The sequence below is a fragment of the Phodopus roborovskii genome, unplaced genomic scaffold (assembly GCF_943737965.1).
Source record: "Phodopus roborovskii unplaced genomic scaffold, PHOROB, whole genome shotgun sequence".
Taxonomy (NCBI): Eukaryota; Metazoa; Chordata; class Mammalia; order Rodentia; family Cricetidae; genus Phodopus; species Phodopus roborovskii.
This window is the reverse complement of record NW_026126636.1, coordinates 588022-608407: the sequence shown is the minus strand read 5'-3', so window position 1 is coordinate 608407 and position 20386 is coordinate 588022. Positions and strand designations below refer to the sequence as shown.

The 20386-nt window shown below is 47.6% G+C and overlaps 1 protein-coding gene across 3 annotated transcripts in view; it reads right to left on the bottom strand.

Annotated features, from left to right (window-relative positions):
• Positions 1-19530, bottom strand: part of Znf536 (zinc finger protein 536) — a 442803-nt gene extending 423273 nt beyond the window's left edge. Inside the window, exon 1 of one of the 3 annotated variants that reach the window (XM_051207054.1) lies at positions 18855-19530. The gene's annotated coding sequence lies outside the window, so the exon portion shown is untranslated. Of the gene's footprint in view, positions 1-15000; positions 15336-18097; positions 18745-18854 lie in introns of those variants that run through there. The other 2 variants (XM_051207056.1, XM_051207055.1) reach the window with 2 other exon arrangements.
• Between the last annotated feature and the right edge of the window lie 856 nt (positions 19531-20386).

Here is a 20386-nt window from a genome sequence, read left to right as displayed (position 1 = left end):
AAGTGTAGCGATGACACTAACATACTTTTGATACAGAGGCAACTATTCTGAACTTCTACCACTGTGGTGACCTCTTTATGAGTTAAGAGTCAGCCGCAGCTGCAGCTTTGGCTCCCAACAATGGAACAAAGGATGTGTCATGGGACTGCCAGTTCTTGCTTCATGACACAGCATTGTTCCCAAAGGGTCAAGGACAAGCTCCCGAATCCTTCTCACTATAGAGCCATGCTTGGCCTTGACCTCACAGTCCTCCCAAATGCTGGGACTGCAGGCATGTGCCACCTTGCTGTCTCTGACTACTTTTTGCCATTACTCCAGTATAAGTATCTCCTGGAATGAAGCATATTGTGTGATTTATCCTTTTAAGAAAAATAATGTAACTACATGTAAGAATCAGGAAACAAAAACCTTTCTACAAAATTTGACGAATCATGAAAGAAAGTAAAGCCTGCCATGTTTGGTGTTACAGGCCTATAGTCCCAGTTACATGGGAGGCAGCAGAAAAAGAATTACAAGTTAAAGTCCTCCCTGGTCTACAGAGAAAATTCAAGGCCATCCCAAGCAACCTGTGTCTCAAAACAAAATTTAGAGGAAGGGAGGGAGGGAGGGAGGGAGGAAGGAAGAAAACTTTCCCATTGGCAAACTAGTTCTTTTCTGAGAGAAAGCAAAAATTAATAAACCCTTCTTATCTAGATAAAATCTTTGAAATAAAAATAATCCTGCCTTCTAATGTTTTAAAAGTTTAGTAAATGTTAAATAATAACTTGAAATTTCATCTGGAAGTAAATGGACAGAAAGAGAATTTTTCTTGCTTTCAACATCTTGTTTGTTTTGTTTTGTTTCAAGGTAGAGACCTGTGATGTAGCCCAGGCTGGCCTTAAATTCTCCATCCTCCTGCCTCGACCCCCTGAGTGCTATGATCACAGGAATGTGCTACAATACGTCTTGTGCACACCTTCATGAAAAGTGTGCATCTGAGATGAAACCCCATCCCTGTGATGACTGAGGAAGAGGGCATCTTGTCAAAGTATTTATTAAAGGCCTGCCATTTGCAAGTTGCTGTTCAAAGCTGAAGTGGAGTTATCCAAAAGATGGCTAAAAACCCCAAGTATGGTACTTGAATGAGGGAGGGGACGAAGATCATGTCAGCAGTCTACCCAGCTAATAGAGACAAGCCCTGGGGAAAAGATGGACAGGAATATGAGAGACAGGTGTGAGAAGAGAGAGAGATTGAGGTAGACTTGTGGGACACAAAGTAACCAGTCACAGGTAAGGATGCCAGAGTAAAGGGTTAGGGCCAAGGAGCTTGACAGAAGTCTGAGGAGCTGGAGCCCTTGGGATGTGGGGATAGGGTGGGGAGGGGAGATGTAGACAGATATCACTTGGACCAGGATGAGTTCATCTTTCATCATACTTATCCAACCACCCCGTCAGGTGGAGTTCCGAATCCCAGCCAGTACAGTGGCCTCTGCAGTGACTGGATTCCACTGTCTTTTTAAATTGTTCACCGGCACTTCCCAGAAGGAGAGACACAGCTGTCTCTCAAAAACCTGTGAGCAGCCCCACAGCTGGCTAGCACTGGCCTCTTTGTAACTGCCCATGTGGGTCATTGCACTGCCTCCCTTCCCAGCCAGGTGCTGGCTTTGGTGTTAATTAGCCAGGTTGTCCTTAGAGGGACAGCATCCATAGGGGTGTCACCCTTAGAAGGAGAGCTCCTGTGAGCTCTCTCTTGAGTAGCAGTCTGTAAGCTTTTGTCTATACCTCATCAAGGTGAGGCAGTGGGGGGGGGAGCAGACAGCTGAGCTTAGAATTCTTCTGTAATTATGGCTTGAATCAGAAAAAAATGCACATGAGTTCACAGGATGATAAATATTAGCATGCTTCTTCAAGTTCAAGCGCGTTGTCAATAAGACAATTAAAGCAGTATCAATCGTATGCACTGTATGTTATTAGCTGCCATCCTATAGCCCAGGCTTTTGTGATGTTTAGAAAACAAAGGAGAGGAGGCCACAATGATACAAACTCCTCTTGTTCAAGTGAAAGCTGTAATCTCTTCATGTTAACACAACAGCTGGGAACCTGGGGGATACAGGGGTCAGAGACCTTCTGAAATACCTCATGAGAAACCTGAGGTGATGTGGGATGGTTATATGGCAAGGATGAGTACAATGGGAAATTAGCAATCCTGTGTCCAAGATGGATCAATCACTTCTGTCACATGGCTCCAGTCAATAAGAGCCAGAATAAGTGCCAGCATCGGCCTTAACTGACAATCATTGGCCCTTGGATATGAGAGACTCCAGAAACTCTCAAGCAAGGGGAAAGTAAGAGAAGCTTTGGATGAATGAATATGGCCTTTAAGAATGTACATGTGCATATAGAAACACATATATACGAATGCATATGTACACATACAGACATAGATAGTCATAGGGGCAAATACATAAATGAAAAACTACACAGTGTGCTGGATTGGAATTTGGAATGAATAATCACTTGAATACAAATTGCAACGGCAAAAGTTTTATTGTTCCCCAAGACAAAAACCTACACAATGCCTCTTCTATACATCTGCAGAATCAAAAATCATTTTCCTCCAAAAATACTTGTAAGGAAGGCATTAAATGCTCTGGAATGAGGGTAGACGCTAAAACTACTATTTGTTGACATTCGGCGATTTCGGATTGAACAGAGAAGTTGTCTCCAAATTAATGAGCCAGACATAATAGGACCCTGTCAAAATATTGATTTTATTTTATCCTACCTATTGTTGGCACTCTCCTCTAAGTTAGCAAAAATTATAATTTCTTCATTAGCATTATTGTTTGTTATTATTACATTAGTTGCTGTTTATTTTAGGATAGGAAAGTCATGTCATTCTTCAAACATGTGATAGAACAATCACATGGAAATGTGCAACAGAGGTCTAAAACAAAATGGCAAATGTTTCCCAAACCATTTATATTATAAGCTGAACTTCTAAAGGGACAAAGAACTAAATGTTGGTTATGATTTCATAATACATGGCACATAAATTTATATCAACATCATATATACATATATATATATGTGTGTGTGTGTGTGTGTGTGTGTGTGTGTGAAATCACTATCCCAACTAATGCCTCAAAGTAAAGCAATTATAATTTGTTCAATATAACTTACCTTATGATAATCAGAAGAGTAAGTGGACAACTACCAATATGTATTCACAGGGTTAAACAGATAAAATTAGGGGAAAATTGTTTACTAAGATCTGTTTCCCTGCTCTACTTTTTTTTTTAGATTGACTTTTTATTGTATGTGTATGAATGTATTATGTGCACTAAGTGCATGCAGTGCCCTCAGAGACCAGAAGAGGGCGTCAGATCCTCTAGGGCCTGAGTTACAGGTGGTTGTAAGTCCCCATGTGGGTGCTGGGAATCCAACCCCAGTCCTCTGGAAAAGCAGCCAGTGCTCTTAACTGCTGAGCCTTCTCTCCACCCTCTGTTCCTTTAATCTTTTTCTCGGTTAATTCATCATAGAATTTGCTAAGGAAAGGGAAACATTTACGCAAAATTTCCAAAAGTATAATAGAAATCATGAGCTTATTCCTGTGATTTTTATATTGAGTCTTTACATTTTAATTCTAATAGTTTGTGTCTACATTACAGGATATGAAATGTGGTATATACGAAGGATAATTTAGAATGTTTACAGTTATTTTATGAATCATTTAACCACTTAAAACCCAATGATGAGAAAAAGTTAAGTTTCCAAAGAGCCAAGATGCAACTCATTTCTACTAAAGTTAAAATTAAATTACACATTGCCACTTCAACGATGTAAGTAATAAATCTGAAGGACTAGGAATGAGAGGCACTCACAATGTCTACAGATAGATAGATAGATAGATAGATAGATAGGCAGGCAGACAGATAGATAATGGATGGGTAGATAAATATAGATACACACACACACACACACACACACACACACACACACGGGCCTATAAGTGTCATAAGCAAGCATCTAGATTCCCCGCCTATGAGAAGATTGTGATCTCTTCAAAAGTCCAGGATGCTAGGACAAGGAGCCCTGCAGGACAGGGATCTACTCACTTCTGTAGCTGTCACTCAACACCCTTGGAGTTCAGCACACTACCCAACAGCAAGGGTGGGATAGAGAAAGATGGAACCAGAGGGACATAGGGACGATCCGCAGTCAAGCAGAGCCAAGAAATAGGGCTCCTGGGGTGCTACTGTGAAATCCAGGCCCACCTCTCACCTCCAGGCTGTGCAGAGCAAAAGGCGCCACTGCCCCCCCCCACACACACACATGGGGAAGCATCTGAGAATTTCACAATTAGGAACTCTCTCTTCACAAACATCAGACAGTGCACTCAACGTGAAAGAGCTTGGTCCAGGCCGCCTGATGCCATTTAGACTGCACAAACACCAGACGCATGCTCCTGCTGCCAGCAACAGAGCAAACTACAGTCAATGCCCCTATCATCTCTCTCAAGCAGAAGTACTCCCTAAAAGGATAACAAAGACATGAAGTGTGGCCTACCTAAAAGCCAGGAGCAGTCATTGTAATCGGCGTAGAGAATGTGACACACATAATTGTAGATGCTAGTCTTCCACTCAACTGGTGGAGCGTAGGTGTGTTGATGCCAGTATCCCACAGAAGTCTCTAGTCTCTCTTGCCTGTCATAATGCCAAGAAACTACATCATACATGGTCTGTCCTACCTAAAACATTGCTATGTGGTGTGTACAGCCAAAGTACAAAGGAGCCATGCAGCCCAGGACACACCCACATCTGGGAGTGGGAACACGAGGGCAGGGAAAGCCAGGCATTGCAGAAGTGGCGGTGAATCTCGGTACAACCCGCTATGTAAGAGAAGTCTATCGTTGGTGCCTTACGTCTAACTTTGTTTCCTAACTCCACAGTGTGCTGCGCTCAGAGTAAATCCCCAGCGGGTATCTATCGTCTGGAGGTATGCCTGTAACAGGAAGGAAGCCCGGAGGAAGCTAGGAAAGAAAGACCTGCCTTGAATGGCAGGCAGGAACACAGAGCAGAGATGACCACAGAGAACAAGAGACACTCCCCAATAGGTGTGCCCTCAAGTTGTGCTCACCTGCGAAGAAAGGCTACACCATCCTCTGAAGTGTTTCACATACCGTGTCATTTCTTCTTCTCAAACCACCAAGCTCTTTCTACCTCCGGTCTCTTGCATATGTCTTCTTCTCTGTCTGGAGCTCTCTCTGCTCTTTGTTTTGCTAGCACCTTCTGACTTCTCCTCCCCCCCCCCAGGGGACCTCTGCTCTGGTCCTTCATAGAATTCAGGGTGGATTGGAATGATAAGTAAATTCAAGCTCTTTCTAGAGCAGCAGGAACCATGAGTTTCAGCTCCCCTTCTGGGTGCCAAACAAGGCCCGGCACACACAAAAGCTCTATGAATGCCTGAGAAGAACAACACACATCCCAGAGTGATGTGGAAAGGCCAGTGTGGGGGGCACAAGCTTCCCGGTCACAACACCCCTCCCCAGACCTTATTCTCAGGCCTGGGGCTGCCACAGGAAGTTGGCATGGAGGACCTCAAGAGGACTTAAAGGGCCTGGTTCACTTACGAGTCACCTTCCTTAAGAGATGCATCCCTTTGGAGCTCTGCAGACAGAACATCAGCCAGGTGTAGCCAGCCTCAAGATGTCCTTACCACATGACCAATGTCAACATCTCTGTCTCAGGCACAGACTAATGATATATGCTTGGGAAGAGGCAAGACTGGCTTTGCGAGCCTTGCTCAGGCTTGGTGTCCCCTTTGGTATGGGAATGTGTCCCTGTACTGCTCTGGGAGGCAGCTTGAGAAAACAGTGTGGTGCCCATGAATGGCAGGAAGGTGAGGACATCTGGGATTGGCAGTCTCCATTCGGAGACAGAGGATAAGAGTCAGATTTCGCTGTCATTCCTGGATCTTGTACTTAAGGCGTGCATTCTAGGAACATAGGATAAGCCATTAGAACATGCCGCCCCCTTTAGAGTCCAAGGGGTCAGTATGGGGGAGGCACTTTACATCACCTTGTGAGCCTGTGTTTTCTAGGAAACCCTATATGCAGATAGACCCAAGGCAGATACCAAGAGTTCTTTTCCAGGGACACAGGCAGCCCTTGTAACACAAGGACAGAGAGCTCTGACCTGCCCCCACCAGCAGCTCAACTCTTGGTAAGACCACAAGTGGCAGAGTACACTGAGGACTGACATAAATGACACTTGACAGTTTCAGACACAAGGATGTCCACCTCCTAAGCATGGGACAGGTGCTAGGAATTCATTTTCAGGACTTGGCCTTTGATTTACATCCTCTGGAGGAGATAGGATCTAGTGCCCAGACTACCCTGGGACACTGGACTTCCCAAGCCACATTGGCATTCCCCTGTCATATATTTGGTGTCCCTTCCAGTGTGGGAAAGGTAGCCGGTAGCCTGGTTTGTCATCTCTAGAAGCTGTGTTTAAGCTGCTCACTTCTTGTATGGGTGGCTTTTCCAGAACGCAGTAGCTACAGGATCAATTTATCAGTCTTGCACGTCATGTTTAAGAGTTAAAGTTTTCAGGAACCAACACATGGATGTTCACCCATATGAAACTCAGTGTGTGTGTGTGTGAGAGAGAGAGAGAGAGAAAGAGAGAGAGAGAGAGAGAGAGAGAGAGAGAGAGAGAGAGAGAGAGAGAGAGAGAGAGAGAGAGATTATTCATCTGGAACCTAGAACTTAAGAGGTGTTTCCTGCCTCTAGTCTACTTTTGTATTGTTACTGTGTTTTGTTTCATTTTATATCGTATCTAGGGATTGAATGCAGGGTCTTAAACATGTTAGGAAAGTGAAGATGGAGCATCATCCCTGGTCCTCTTTTTACTTTTCAAGGATCTACTGGCCCTCTTTTTACTTTTTAAGGATCTAGCTAAGCAGCTGACATCATGCTGACCTTGAACTCGCAATCCTCCTGCTTCAGCTTCCCCAGGAGCTAGGTTGACAAACCCTGCAATTCTCACCCTGGCTCAGTGTTTCATTGTACTTCACAGTACCAACCTTACTAGGATGTTAAGGCACTTAACACATCAAACAATGGAAGAATGAATAAATGAAGGAAGGAAAGCAGCTCCTGGAGCCGGGAAAAGAGGAAGAGCAAGACTTACATTCCCATCATGATTCTGGAAGTAAACATGTATGTTTGTGAACATGGACATGCACTTGTACACATGTGGCTCGTCATACATGTTCTATTTGATGTGTACGGCATGGTGTCTATGTATAATGGCACGTGTGTGATGTAACATGTGTGTGCACCTGTGTCCACTGGGGAGGGGCTGGAACCTGTGCTAACACTTGATGTCCTAGACGAAAAGCCATTGTTTCCTGAAGACTGTAGGCCCCACCCCCACCCCAGACTCTGCTATGAACTGAGCTGACCCTTTAACATGCGTCCTCAGAAACAGAAGAAATCAATTTGCCAATCCTTATTGATCCCCAGGTAAATAACTCGAAGGACTAGCCAGGGCACAAAGGCGAGCAGGCCACTTCTGTGGGCTCTGCAATGATCAGCTCCCACAGCTATAGGTTGGGTGCACTTTCAACAGTCAACAAATTCTAGAAGGCAGAGAGTCGTGATGCCTGAGTACTCCTTGAATAGCTGGTCTCTGGGCTCTTCTCTTTTAATCCTGCTGACTTTGTGAGAAAGAAAGAATTATCCCAAGGCTGCCAATAGGAACAGGAAGGCTTGAAGATCAAAATGACGTGCTTATCAACAGCACAGAGGTGGAAGGGGTGGATGTTGAACCCACTGACTGTGAGACACTGCTTTGGAACAAAACAAAACAAAGCAAAACCACGCTTCAAGAAGCTTTCTCACTCTCAAACTGGACGTTTCCAGCTCAGTAAGGAGAGTATCTCAATTGTGGAATAAAGAGAGACGGTGCCTAAATATTAAATTATGCAAAAATGAACTTAGACCTAGATCAATATATCAAGCAACATGTGTGTACCATGTAACCCTGGCCAAAAAAAAAAAAAAATAGCAAATCAAATGCACACAAAGTTTCCTCTAGATTCTGCTCTCAGGAGCAATGGCACAGCTCATGAGGAAATGCTGAAACTTACCTCCTGTTCCTGTAAAGGGTAACACTTGGCCAATAATAGAGATTAATGAGGAGGCAGCATGCCCCCCCAGCCCAGAAAAAAAAACCTCTGATTCCTTCACCTTCGAGAAGATGAGGAAGTCAGGACCCATGCACATCAATGCACAAATGTTCACATCTGGATTTGGCATCCAAATCTGCTGACAAAGAAGCATTCCCTTCCCAAGGACCATCATGCAAGGCCAGCCTCCACTTCACCGAGTGCAAGAGGTAGATTCCAACTTGGATGTCTATTCTGGGGATGGGCAAGTGGGAAGACACCTTCTTTAAATCCATGAACAAACTATTTTTATTGAAGGCAGTAGTTGGAGACAATGATCAAAAATTGCATGATTTTTATCTCTGTAATAGCATCTTGGGAAGAAAAGGTTTTGTTCACCACAGACCCCTGTGGTCCTCAAGGTCCATACATGGGCCTGAAATCCTTCACCTGAACAGCCATCTTTCAAATCCAGCAAATGACATCTCACCAGGGTCTAGCTCTTGTCAATCTTTTAAGACAGGGTGGGAAATATAAGGACCAAGTTGCTGGTATCAGTGAGATTAAAGGGGAGACTGTCAAAATACATGCAGCTCTTCCAGGAGAGTTTTGAAGATGCTTTATACCCTTGAGATCTGGAACACATTCCTTGACTGGTTAGAGAATAAACATGCCAAATAGGCCCAGTACACACCCACCCCAATGGCCTAAGAGACAGGCCAGTCACCATCGGGTATATCACCCTGGCTAGATGGACAGGCCCTGCCCCGGCCCATTACGTCACTCTCAGAAGACCACGGTGTTGTTCCCAGGGTGACAGTAGTTGCTAAGGGAGAAGATTACTGCCTTAGCATGCTTCATCAATACACTTGTAGAAATGGCAATTGTCCCTGTCATCCTGCCTATACCATTTCTCTGCCTCCAAAATATGCTAGAAAGAAATTATAAATAGAAGTAATATTGCAATGCTATCTCCCCTTCCAAAACATACTTTAACTAAAGCCTTTTCCCAACCCCCTTTAAGAAAAAACTTTCAGAATAAATGTATCTGAAAAGAGCAGAAAGAGCCAAAACAGAGGAAATGAAGACTGATGCAATTTTTTTAATTTAAATAAAAAGAATACTCGGAGAAAATAAATATTAAGTTGCCAAATCAACTGCTAAAGAAAAGAATTGCAGATGAGTGGCTGGCCTTTTCCTTGAAAAACAGTGCCTTCAAAGTCTGTGAGCACTCCAGGAAAGCTGGTTCCAAATACCCAGCACTCCCAAGTGGTACCCAGAGCAGGATGGAGAGCAGCTCAGCCAGTCCAGCACAGCGCCCACCCATCCCCCAACACACACACACACACACACACACACACACACACACACACACACACACACACACACCATCAGAGGTCTCTGCTGGCAGATTAAACCCTTTCTTGTCCACATATGATCACTTTCTCCCTCCCACGTTCCCTGACTAACACTCCTCAAGCTTTCGGACTTTTCCTGAACTTCTGGAAGAGGGCTACCACCAGTGCTGATCACACCTTACTCCCAGTCAGCTGGCAATGCTGGTGACTGAAGTTTCTCAGGCACTGCAGAGATCAGACACCAGTTTAATTAGCAGATCCAGCCATGTTCATCCAAGAACCCGTGTGCCTGCCGAAACAACAGCTTGGCATCCATACACCAAAGCCCCAAACCAGAACCCAGAAAGGAGTGAGGGCTTTGCCTTGTCATTCCAGACCCCCATCCATCCTGTAGGCTTCCTATAGAGCCCACTCCAGCCTTAATAATAACCTTGGCTGATTAGACTGGAAGAGGTCTTTAGAGAGAATTAAAATCTTAGAAAAATGAGTCACATGTACCTCTCATAAACAATAAGATAACTTTCTAGATATTTTAAAAGACAAACTAAGCAGCAAGCTATTCAAAGAAGTGATGCTACATGTAGAATCTATCTGATTTGTGATCCAGGGGCTAGCAGGCCATGGTCTTGGTGGAAGAGCCATCAGGGGGAGAGAGAAGTAGGAATAGAATCCAGAGGAAAAGCACACATCCACCTCAGTAACCAAAGACCCAACTACACAGGGCCCAGGTAATCAAAGCATCAGGGCCTTGGTAGAAAGCGTTCAGGTTAATGTCAGCTCAGGCCTACTGTGCTCATTTTTCCTGGGTCAAAGAGGCATTTAATTTTCTCATCGGAAAGCCATATACTGAGAATAGGAATGAGAAGGTGGGGCTTAGAAACTGGGTTGCAGGCCTCCCTGACTCACTGCCCAGGAAGCATCTGCCCCACCCACCTGTTTGATCCTGCACTTCCAGGACAGGGCTTGCTCTGGTGCCTATGATGCTATTGCCTTCTCTTGCCAGCTCCTGGTGTGGGAGGGGCGCTGAATATGGGACAGAGGTATGCTTCACACCTCTAGAGTAGAGGAAGGAGCTAACCACTACCCCTGTTGCCCCCCCCCCATTTCCCTTCATGGAACTCAGAACAAACATAATAGAACCTGCCCTCCTAGGAAAGTGCATAGTAAGAGCTCAAAAGCAAATGACTGGCATTATCCTGCCACTGGGGTGCCCGGCCTCATCACATGCCCAAGCATTGTCAACTTTCAGCACCCTGGTTTACATGTGGCCCAGGGGCGTAGCTCTCACCCACAGGGCCTTTTAAAGGAGTACTTGGTATTCACAAACACTGCAATTGAGCCCTACATCTTTCACTGGGCGACCTCTTATTTTTTTTCCATGTATTCTTACACAATGAAAAAAAAAAAAAAAAACCTTCCTCCTCTCAGATTCTCAGGCCCTTGTCTTGCGCAGCCCTGTATCCCCTGGTATACCGGGCATAGAGGCCAGTCTGTGTATTACCTGTATACTTTCTGGAAGTAAGATGAAAACTAATCTCCATGTCCCCTTTAGGAGGTCCAGAACAAGTCTTCACATATGCACAACTTGGGCTGTGACTTGACGCCCCTTCCTGGGGAATCCATGAAAACGTCTAGATATTCCTGATGGGCATAATCAAAGGGGCGACTGGACTGGCATCTAGTGGGTTGCAGTTGGGCATGCTGCTCAGCATCCCACAAGACAAACACCCACACTTGGAAAATGCACCTACTACCAACTTCGAGAGAGCTTGGTCAGCAAATGGTGCCCAGGTTACTCCGGTAGGTTTCGCTCAAGGCCTCATCATGAGAGGCATCTGCTCTTAAGGCAGTACAGAGAGCCTGCATCTCTACTCTAGGGCATCTCCAGCAAACCAGCATGGGTAGAAAACCGAGTCCTGTGGAGGCTCTTTAAAGTGACTCAAAGGCCAGAGGACCTCCGACAGCCCACAGAGCCAGCCCTCTCTCTTCACCATACAGCCCATCACAGGTAATCAACAGAAGTCTCTGGGTAGCACAGACTGGCCTGAGGAAGCCCTACTTCAGGGCCTTCTGGTGGCTTTCATCACCTGCCTACATTTAGAAAATACAAAATAAAATAGGATGTGAGAGTCCTAGCACCCAGGGTCCACATCCTACGGAAAATGCCTGTGCTTTCCGATTCTTTCTGTAGTGGTCCCTCCACCTGACATGCACAGGTACAAACTCATTATTCTCTCTTGCACACTGAAATTGTGGGTGAAAAAAATCATCTCAGAACAGATGCTTCCAACATGTAGCACCCTCCCCACTACACGTGTGTGTGCATGAATGAATGTACAGCACACATGTACGACATACACGCCTACCATTACCACAAGTGAGACTCCGATTATAATAATCGAAAGTCACTTCCTATCTTAGTTTTTCCTGACCCCACACATTATTGGCTCTATGGATGCACAGGGCAACCAAGGGTAACATAACAGTAGGCCAAACAGTCAAGATATGGAAATCAATTCATTTCCTTGGCAGAGCCTCTCTTTGCAAAACTTCCTACAGTACTTCTCGGTCTGGCTAGCCAACTGGAGAGAGCCCTCCATCCCCACCTCCTACTACAGCTTCAGCCATGCCTTAAGCAGCCAGACCTGGAGGGTCACGCTACACCACTGCAGAGGGCAGGAGCAAGAGGAGGGAGAGGATGAAGAGCTAGTTCAAACACTTTACCAAGGTGAGGACTTTGTGTGTGTGTGTGTGTGTGTGTGTGTGTGTGTGTGTGTGTGTGTGTGTGCTCCAAAATGTAGCCTCTACAGCCTGAGAGATGACATCAGGATGCCAAGAGCAAATGTTCTCCTACCTAAACTAAGACATGATGAAGCTGGGCTCAGCACCCATGGACTTCCAGTTCTAGCAGGTAAGCTGGGCGTAGGGCATTTCTGTCCTTAGCCCGGCCCCAAAGTGACCTACTGAAAACTCACTTATGATTTAAATGTGCATTGAGTCTCACTTTAAATAATGGTAAAAAAAATGCAAGCTGATATTCCAGCTTACTTAAAAGGCTTATTAAAAACACTAAATCCAAAAGATCTTAAGAAGCTATAATTGTCCTCATTGAAGCTGGAAAAATAAATCTATTTTGCTTTCTTCTTTTATGCCACCCTTCTTTAAAAACAAAAAAAACAAAACACAAATTCATCTATATTCTCACGAGCATCATTGCTCTCTTTTTCCCCTTCCATTCAAGGCACTTTAAAAACACCTGTGCCATTCATAGGCAACTTTTGAGCAAAAGGCAGCCATGCTTGGGGAAGGCTGTTCAACTGATTTCCTGATACCGGAGATAAGCTCATCTCACTCCAAAAGTAAGATGGAGTTTAGAGCTTGTGGGTTTCACAGGTCTGAGCTGATGAAATTCCCTAAGGCGGAAGAGACAACCTGATGGGTCAGCTTTTGGAGGGCTCCGCAAATAATGCATATCCAAGCCTTCAGTGCCCAGTGGGCAGATAGGATGAGTAAGGCCACATGTCTGGACCAGTTCCTATCTTCTCCCATAATGGAGGCTATTGGCCTCTGGCTTGGACCAGCCCAGCATGACAGTTGCTCCATGCCTGCCCTAAGCCTTCCATGAAGACAGCCCTGAACTGCAGTTAAATTGCTGAGTTGTAAGGATCCAAAGCCTACTCAGAAGTTAAACACTCCAGGCATAGAACAAGATGGGTTTTCAGAGCACTGGTCCAAGAGAATGCAAATGTATTGAAAGCATTTTCCTCCAGGTTTTACATAATTACCATTTATGTCTCCAGGAACTGTTTCCCCAACCCAGTTTAGGGTGAAAGCATTTTAAAGACTTTCTCTGCAGATGACATATGAGGCACTAACCTTTCTTCATGTGCCCAGATGTTAAGTTCATTTTCATCACATTTATGCAAATTTCACTTGAACAGTAAATCAAAAGAAATCCTAAATCATTGTACACTATTTAAAAATCAACACTAAATCCGGTTTACAAGCACAAAGTCACAGTTAATGAACTGAATGTCATAGTTCTTTTTTTCATACAATAGCTATAGCAAGACCCCGGATCCTCACCACCCATCACATCCACACATGGATGTCGGTTCACTATCATAATCCAGTTTCCCCAGATTCAGGAAGCTTTGTACATCAAAGCCTTCCAAAAGTTTTCCAAACTTCGGAAAATCAGCGGACCCTCAGTTCAGGAGTCTGGCAACCTAGTTAGTATCTGTGTTGGGCCCACCAATGCAAAAACTGGGCTCAGTGGACCTGCTTTGGGTAGCTGACTCTTTGGTCAGGTGGGGGGGTGATTAATTCCTAGGGCTCTGGGTCCTGTGATTGTCAGGGAGCTGGGCAGAGTGCTATCATTACCAGCAACTCAGCCAGGCGGGCAATGGTGGGATCAAGAGACATTTGCACCACTATCAGGATGACATCATAGCTAAAGCAGCCTTCAGCCAAAGCCCTAGGCTCTCTCAGAGCAGAGGCCATAGGGCTATGGGAGGATGTGACCCCTTGTGACTCTCAGAGCTGAAAGCCGAGTCCCAGGCCCCTGCCATGCAGGGTGGTGCGCCTTGGCCACAGCAAGTTCCCAGGCAGGCTCAGAAATGGGAAGGACAGCTGGTGTCTTCTCCAAAGCAATCCACTTCCCCCTCCATCCTGCTCACTGTAAATACTACCACTAATAATAACATATTATAATTTTTTTAATAATTTGAGATTGTCAAGCCACGTCCCTGACTGGGGTGGAGCAGGCATGTCATGCACACAGAGGCATCTCTGCTGTAGAATTGATAGCATTTCCAACAGAATTGTCAATCTGTTGGTGGTGACCCTGTCTGTCTTAGGCAAAACAGCTCTCATACTGCTCTTCCAGCAATAGAAATAGAGGAGGCTGAAGAGGAAGGCAGATTAGGAGGGATGCCTTCGTGCTCCTTTTTTGGTTGCTTTTCTTCCTTTTAAAGCACAGCAAAACACACGCGCGCGCACACTCACGCAGGCACACACGGAGACACAAACCTTAGAATAATAGGGGAGGCATTTGGCGACAAACTGCATCCTCGGCGCGGCGCGGCGCGGCGCGACAGGCAACCAACCCGGTTCCCTCGCTCGCTCGCTCGCTCGCAGCTCAGCTCTCAAAGCCGGCGGCAGCGGTGGCGGCGGCTACAGGGACCCTCCACCCTCCCAGTGAATTAGGATGCCTAACTCTCAACTGTGTCCTCAAGATCTCTTCAGTCTCGCCACAGGTATATGCTTGGCCCAACCACCTCACCCGCCAGAAAAGTCAAGAGACAGTAGTGGGAGTTTTTCTTTAAAAGACAAAAACAAAAGTTCTATGAACATCCAGCCCGGCAAATGCAATGCTCCCGCCCGCTGCACGCTCACACCCGAGCCGGGCCGGGCCCTTCGCCCCCACCTCACCACCCCGGGCTCTGCGCCCTCACCTCGGGGCGCGCGGAGGCCACCACAGGGCACTTACTTGGCACTTGCTTTTGAGTGTGCAGGTCGTCGCGGTTTTCATTTGGGTTTTCAAACAAGTTTCAGGGAAGAAGGAGGGAAAAAAAAAAAAAGATCCAATTATGCAAATGGACTCCGGCCGGGGAGGCGCGCGTTGGATCTGACGCTGCTACTGTATGAGTTCTTGGAGCAGCCCGGTCGGGCAGATTTATGGGGGCGCGTCACGGCTACGCCAGGTCCCGCCGCCGGAGCATCTCGAAGTTAATTAAAGCGGTAATGTCCACTTTCCTGGCGACCCTCCATACGTGGGCTTACTATTTCACCCTCCCACACGACCCGGGAGGGGACATGGGTGTGACCCCCACGCCCTTCTTCTTTCTCTTCTTCCTCCCCCTCCACTGCCTCTCTCTTTCTCTCCCTCCTTTTTGCTCTAAGTCGCCTGCCTTGCACTCAGTGAACAATGAACAAAGATGTGAGTGATGGGGAAAGGTCGGCCCCCTCCCAGCCCAAGCAGTGAGCCACAAGCTGGTCTCAAAGTCAAAATCCAGTTGTTAAAAACTGGGAAAGAAAACAGGGTGTCTCCACTCTAGCCTCCCTTTCCACACAGATACACACGCACGCACACATATGCGCACGCACACCCCACCCCAAGTTCACCTAAGACCAGCCTGGAGACCTGGGGGCTGTAGTGTGTGGGGGGGAGCCAAGGCCCGGGCGCGCCTGGCTGCCCAACTCCCCGGAGGACACGAGGGTACAGCAGGGCCAGGGAGCAGGGCTTGCTCAGGCCCAGATCGCTTCCCGAGCCCCTCCCAGTCTGCTCCCCTCCACCACCACCCTCCGGCCCCCTCCCGGCGTCTACAACAAGCGGCCTGGCCCCGCGGCCCGGCTCTCAACTGCCGCCGGCTGGATGCGCTCAGCAAACGCGGCCCCTGTCGGATTTCTGCTAAATTGCAGAGCGGTGGCGGTGGCTGCCCCGAGAAGCGCAGGAGGAAGCCCAGGCCAGCTCAGAGCGCACTCGCCCCGCTTGGGCCCGCTAGCCCTAAAGAATTTCCCCCTGCCGCCCACCCGCGCGCACCTCCGAGTCTGCACACACCGCGCGCTCGAGCCCCGCAGGCCCGGACTGCACGTAGCAGCCGTCATTTTCCGCTCAAGTGAAAACTAAGGCGGCTGACGAATCACGTCTCCTGCGAGGCACCCGTTAGACAAAACAATATCCTGCAAACAAAACCCGGCCACCGCTGCCACCCGCGCTCCAGGCCGGGACCCCGCCCTACTCCTCCCAGGCTCCAGCCCCTGGCTTCTGCCCGCACCGACCCCAGCCTTCCACGCTCCATCCTTCCAGGAGAGAACTCAGGGACTTGAGTGCGCGCTCGCCAAGAGGCGGACAGCAGGAAGGACTCACAAATCATGAGTGAAAAGGGGGGGGCACTTAACTTTCCACCTGTCCCCAGAGAAACCTTGCGGGTATTTCCTCCTAAGAGAAGAGTTAAAGGAAGAAGACAAGGTCTCTCTCTCTCTCTCTTTCTCTCTCTCTCTCTCTCTTTTTCTCTCTCTCTCTCCCTCTCTCTCTCTTTTCCTTTCTCTAACTTCCCCAGCGCCTATTTCCACCTTTCCACCTTTCCCCGCTTCTCTATGCATCTATGTATGCGGAGATAATCGATATTATAAATTGTTTGCCCAATTGCAACAGATGGGAGCGTCGAAATATGGACACTTTTACTCATCAAAGAAAACCCTCTTCTTTATTTTTTATTTTTATATTATTATATTTTTACCTAAAATACATCTCGAATCCCGCCTACGACTGTTTTCCTTAATTCGTCTTAAATTTAAAATAAAAAAAAATGCCTCGAAGCAAACAGAAAGGCTTATTAGAGACGTTCATTCTCGCTCCAGTCGTGGGCTGGGCTGAGGATGAGCCCCCCATCTTGCTTTTTCCCAAGACCCCCCCAGTGCTCCCCTCTCCTGGCTGACACCCCACACACACACTCCACACACACACTCGGTCCTACTCCTTCATCCTGATTGGCCTCGCATCTCCAGCCTGGGACTGGCCGGCTCATTTCCCTCCATAACCTGTTACTTATTTATTTATTTCTGTGTCTCAGGCCCCCGCAGGCCCCCGGGACCTGGACCGGACTGGGGCAGGTGCTGCGTGCGGGCGCATGTGTGTGCCGGCGCCTCTATGGCCCCGGGGTCCCGGGTTCGCCCCCCCAGGCACCTCACCCGGCCTCGCCCGGCTCTTGGGGCTCAGGAAGCAGATGCAAACACAAAATGGCAGGTCTTGGCGGCCCTCTACACCCGCAAGTTAGGCACCCGTAAGCATCAGCTAACTTTGATTTAAAAAAAAAAAAAAACGGTTGTCAATTACCCTGTGTCTCCTGGGTGGAGGGCGGATCGCACCATGCACCATTGAGATGGGGGGAGGTAGCCGGGACCCCCCCCCTCCAGTCCCGGCCGGCCCTGGAGCAAACGGATAAAGTCGCCGGAGAAGTTTCCTTCGCGCAACCTCCCCTCTCTTTCGGCTCCCCGGCCCCCGACCCTACAGAAAGTTTCCCCGGCAGCGAGCTGGAGCGGGTGGCGCAGGCGGAAGGCGCGGGCCGGGCCGGGTGGGCTCCGGGTCCCACTGGCGCTCGGTGCGCTCTGTCCTGGGGACTCCCTTTCAAAGTAACGGTCCTGGGACTGCGGCTGCGGTGGGGAGGCGGCGGCCAAGGCGCGGGTCCGGCTCTCCGCCGAAGTTCTCCAGCGCCATTCGATGCCAGGTGGCCGCCTCTACTCGGTCTTCCTCCTCCTGCTCTCTTTTTTTTCCCTCCCTCTCTCTCTCTCTCTCTCTTTTCCCCTTAACCCCCGCTGACAGCTTCTCTCGCCAACGTCACAACCACGGATATTTAATTAGACCATATTTTTTAATCGCGATGGGGTGAGAAGCAACCGTGTTGCAGGCCTCGCCTGGCGGGGGAGGGGGAGGGGAAGGGGGGAACCACGCCAAGAGTCCAAACTCACTTTGCCACCTCCCGGAGATCGTGGCCGCCCCCACCACCACCTGGCACCCGGGCGCCCCTCCACCCTGCCGCCCCCAGCCCCAACCCCGGCCTCCCCACCACCTTTGTTTGCCTTACCTTAAAACATTAAACGCGGGCGTCGGGAGCAAACTCGGGCACGTAAACCGAGCGTTGTAAAAGATTGTGTTCAATGAATAATGAAACATGTCCACATGATTGACTTGATCATTTTCCGGGGCTGAGGGGGGACGGGCGCCCAGCTCGCGCGCCTCGCTCGCCCACTCGCCAGAGCCTGGCCAACTGCTCTCAGCCCAGCCCCGGCAGGGCAGGCTCGCTTTTCATCAACCTCATTTCAGAATCGCCCCGTTCATTGATACTCATCATCCAACCCCAGCAGACATCCCATCCCCTGCTCGGCCTCCCCCTATCTGGTAGGTGAAATGCATTGTACCATTAAAAACGCTCTCCATTGTCGCCCTGGCGTAATTCACAGCAACTAGATAGGTCTTTCAGCATTTAGCTTTGATGAGCCGGAGACTGAACCCTTGATATAATAATCTACAAAGAATGGTGTGTGGTCGTCCATTTTTTCTCTCTGTCTAGCAACTAAGAAACCATTTAACACAGCGCAGCTTGCTTCTGACCTTGAGCTCATGTAAACACACTTATTAAAATCTATCTATTCTCCGAGAGCTACATTCTGATTGTCAGACTCGTTACGGAGACATACATCAGCCCCTTCGCTTGTCACTACTTTGCATTCCTGCCTTTAACTAAAGAATTTTTTATCCAGCCGAGAGGGAGAGAGCGATTGCCACGGAGACAGGGAAGAGAGAGACGCGGAAAGGGGGAGAAGAAAACGCGTAATTCTTACCTGCTCCTCAAACTATTTAAAGTCTGTTTCTTTTCTGGGGTGAAGAAAAAAAAACTCGCGGGTGAATCTCGGTGGACAGCGGGACGTGAAGAATCAGTCACAGCCCGGGCGTTTAAGGGAGTCATCAGCGATCCAAATGACGTTGATCCGCGCTGTAACCTTGTGGCGTATTTAATGTAAATAAGGCCGTTATGTTGCCAATCGCCGCGATACAAACACTGAGAGGTCCTCAGGCTCGCCTCCCGCGCTGCCATTAGAGGCGACTTTATTTACAGACACTATTTAGGAGATCATGATAATTCTAAAACAATACTAGTGCCAAATGATTATGAAAATATGATTTTAATTAATCACGTAGTAGGCAAGGAAATTAGCATACGGTAATTAAACTTCGAGAAAAAACGTCATGCAGGTTCTCTGCCTTATGGGTCCAGAATAATCATCGCGGTGGGCTCCGAGACTTAATTACGAAACAAAATAACTTTTTTAAAGGCAACTTTGCAAGACTGGTCCTCCAGGCGAACGTTTGGGTAAATAATATAAGCCGAGGTAACAAAGTGGGGATTTCAGGGATGCAGAGGTTGGGCTTCTGTGAAGCAAGAAAGGGGGGAAGATGGGGGGGAAGCCGAATAATGCAATTACGGATTCTCTGTCCTAGAGTTGACAAAAGCTGGTGTCTCAAAAGCCTCTTTGTTATGGGATTATATAATGATCCTGGTGTCATTATGGGTAAAAAAAAATTCAATAATAATAATAAAAGAAGTATGCAGACAAGCCAAGGAGCAGCTTCCTTTTAAAGGAAGGCTGTTGTGTGGCATTGGATGTGCTGATTGCAGGAAGACAAGGTCTTACAGAGTTGACAAATAAAGGAGATGGGCTAGGAGAGAGAGAGAGAGAGAGAGAGAGAGAGAGAGAGAGAGAGAGAGAGAGAGAGAGCCGGGCCTGTGCTGTACATGGTTAGGAAGGGATGGAGAAAGATTGATTATACAAAATGTCGAGACATTTAACCCTGATTCAGATAGGACATGTTCCAGCTTGTCTGAACTAAGTTCCCCGCAAGATAACTAGGGGATTGTAAACCCCAGCATCAACAATACATCAAAAGCAAATACAACAATACATGGTGAAAGGCCCCTCCAGCTGCCCACCACCCCTTCTTTGGAAAGAAGGACCCACTCACATGTAAACAGCAGTTCTAGAGTGAGGACTCAGAAACTTGGGAGGAGCTGCTGGTATCCGGCCTGCTGGGGCAGCTCCACCAGCACCAGGAAGCTGCTGGTAGTGGGCTCAGGACAGTGGGCACCAGCCTGGTCACTACTGCAGTATCCTGGAAGCTGGCCCTGGGGAGAGCCAGTACTTTTCTTTCTCTCCCTCTCTGCCCCTCTTACATCTCCACCCTCATCCCGTTAGGAGAACCTGGAACAAATGACAAGCTAGTTCTTTGAGACTCTCAAAGACCTAAAGAATGTCAATAGTGCACACACATATGTAAATATGTATATATCTGTATTCTCTTACCAGCCCCCTCCAAA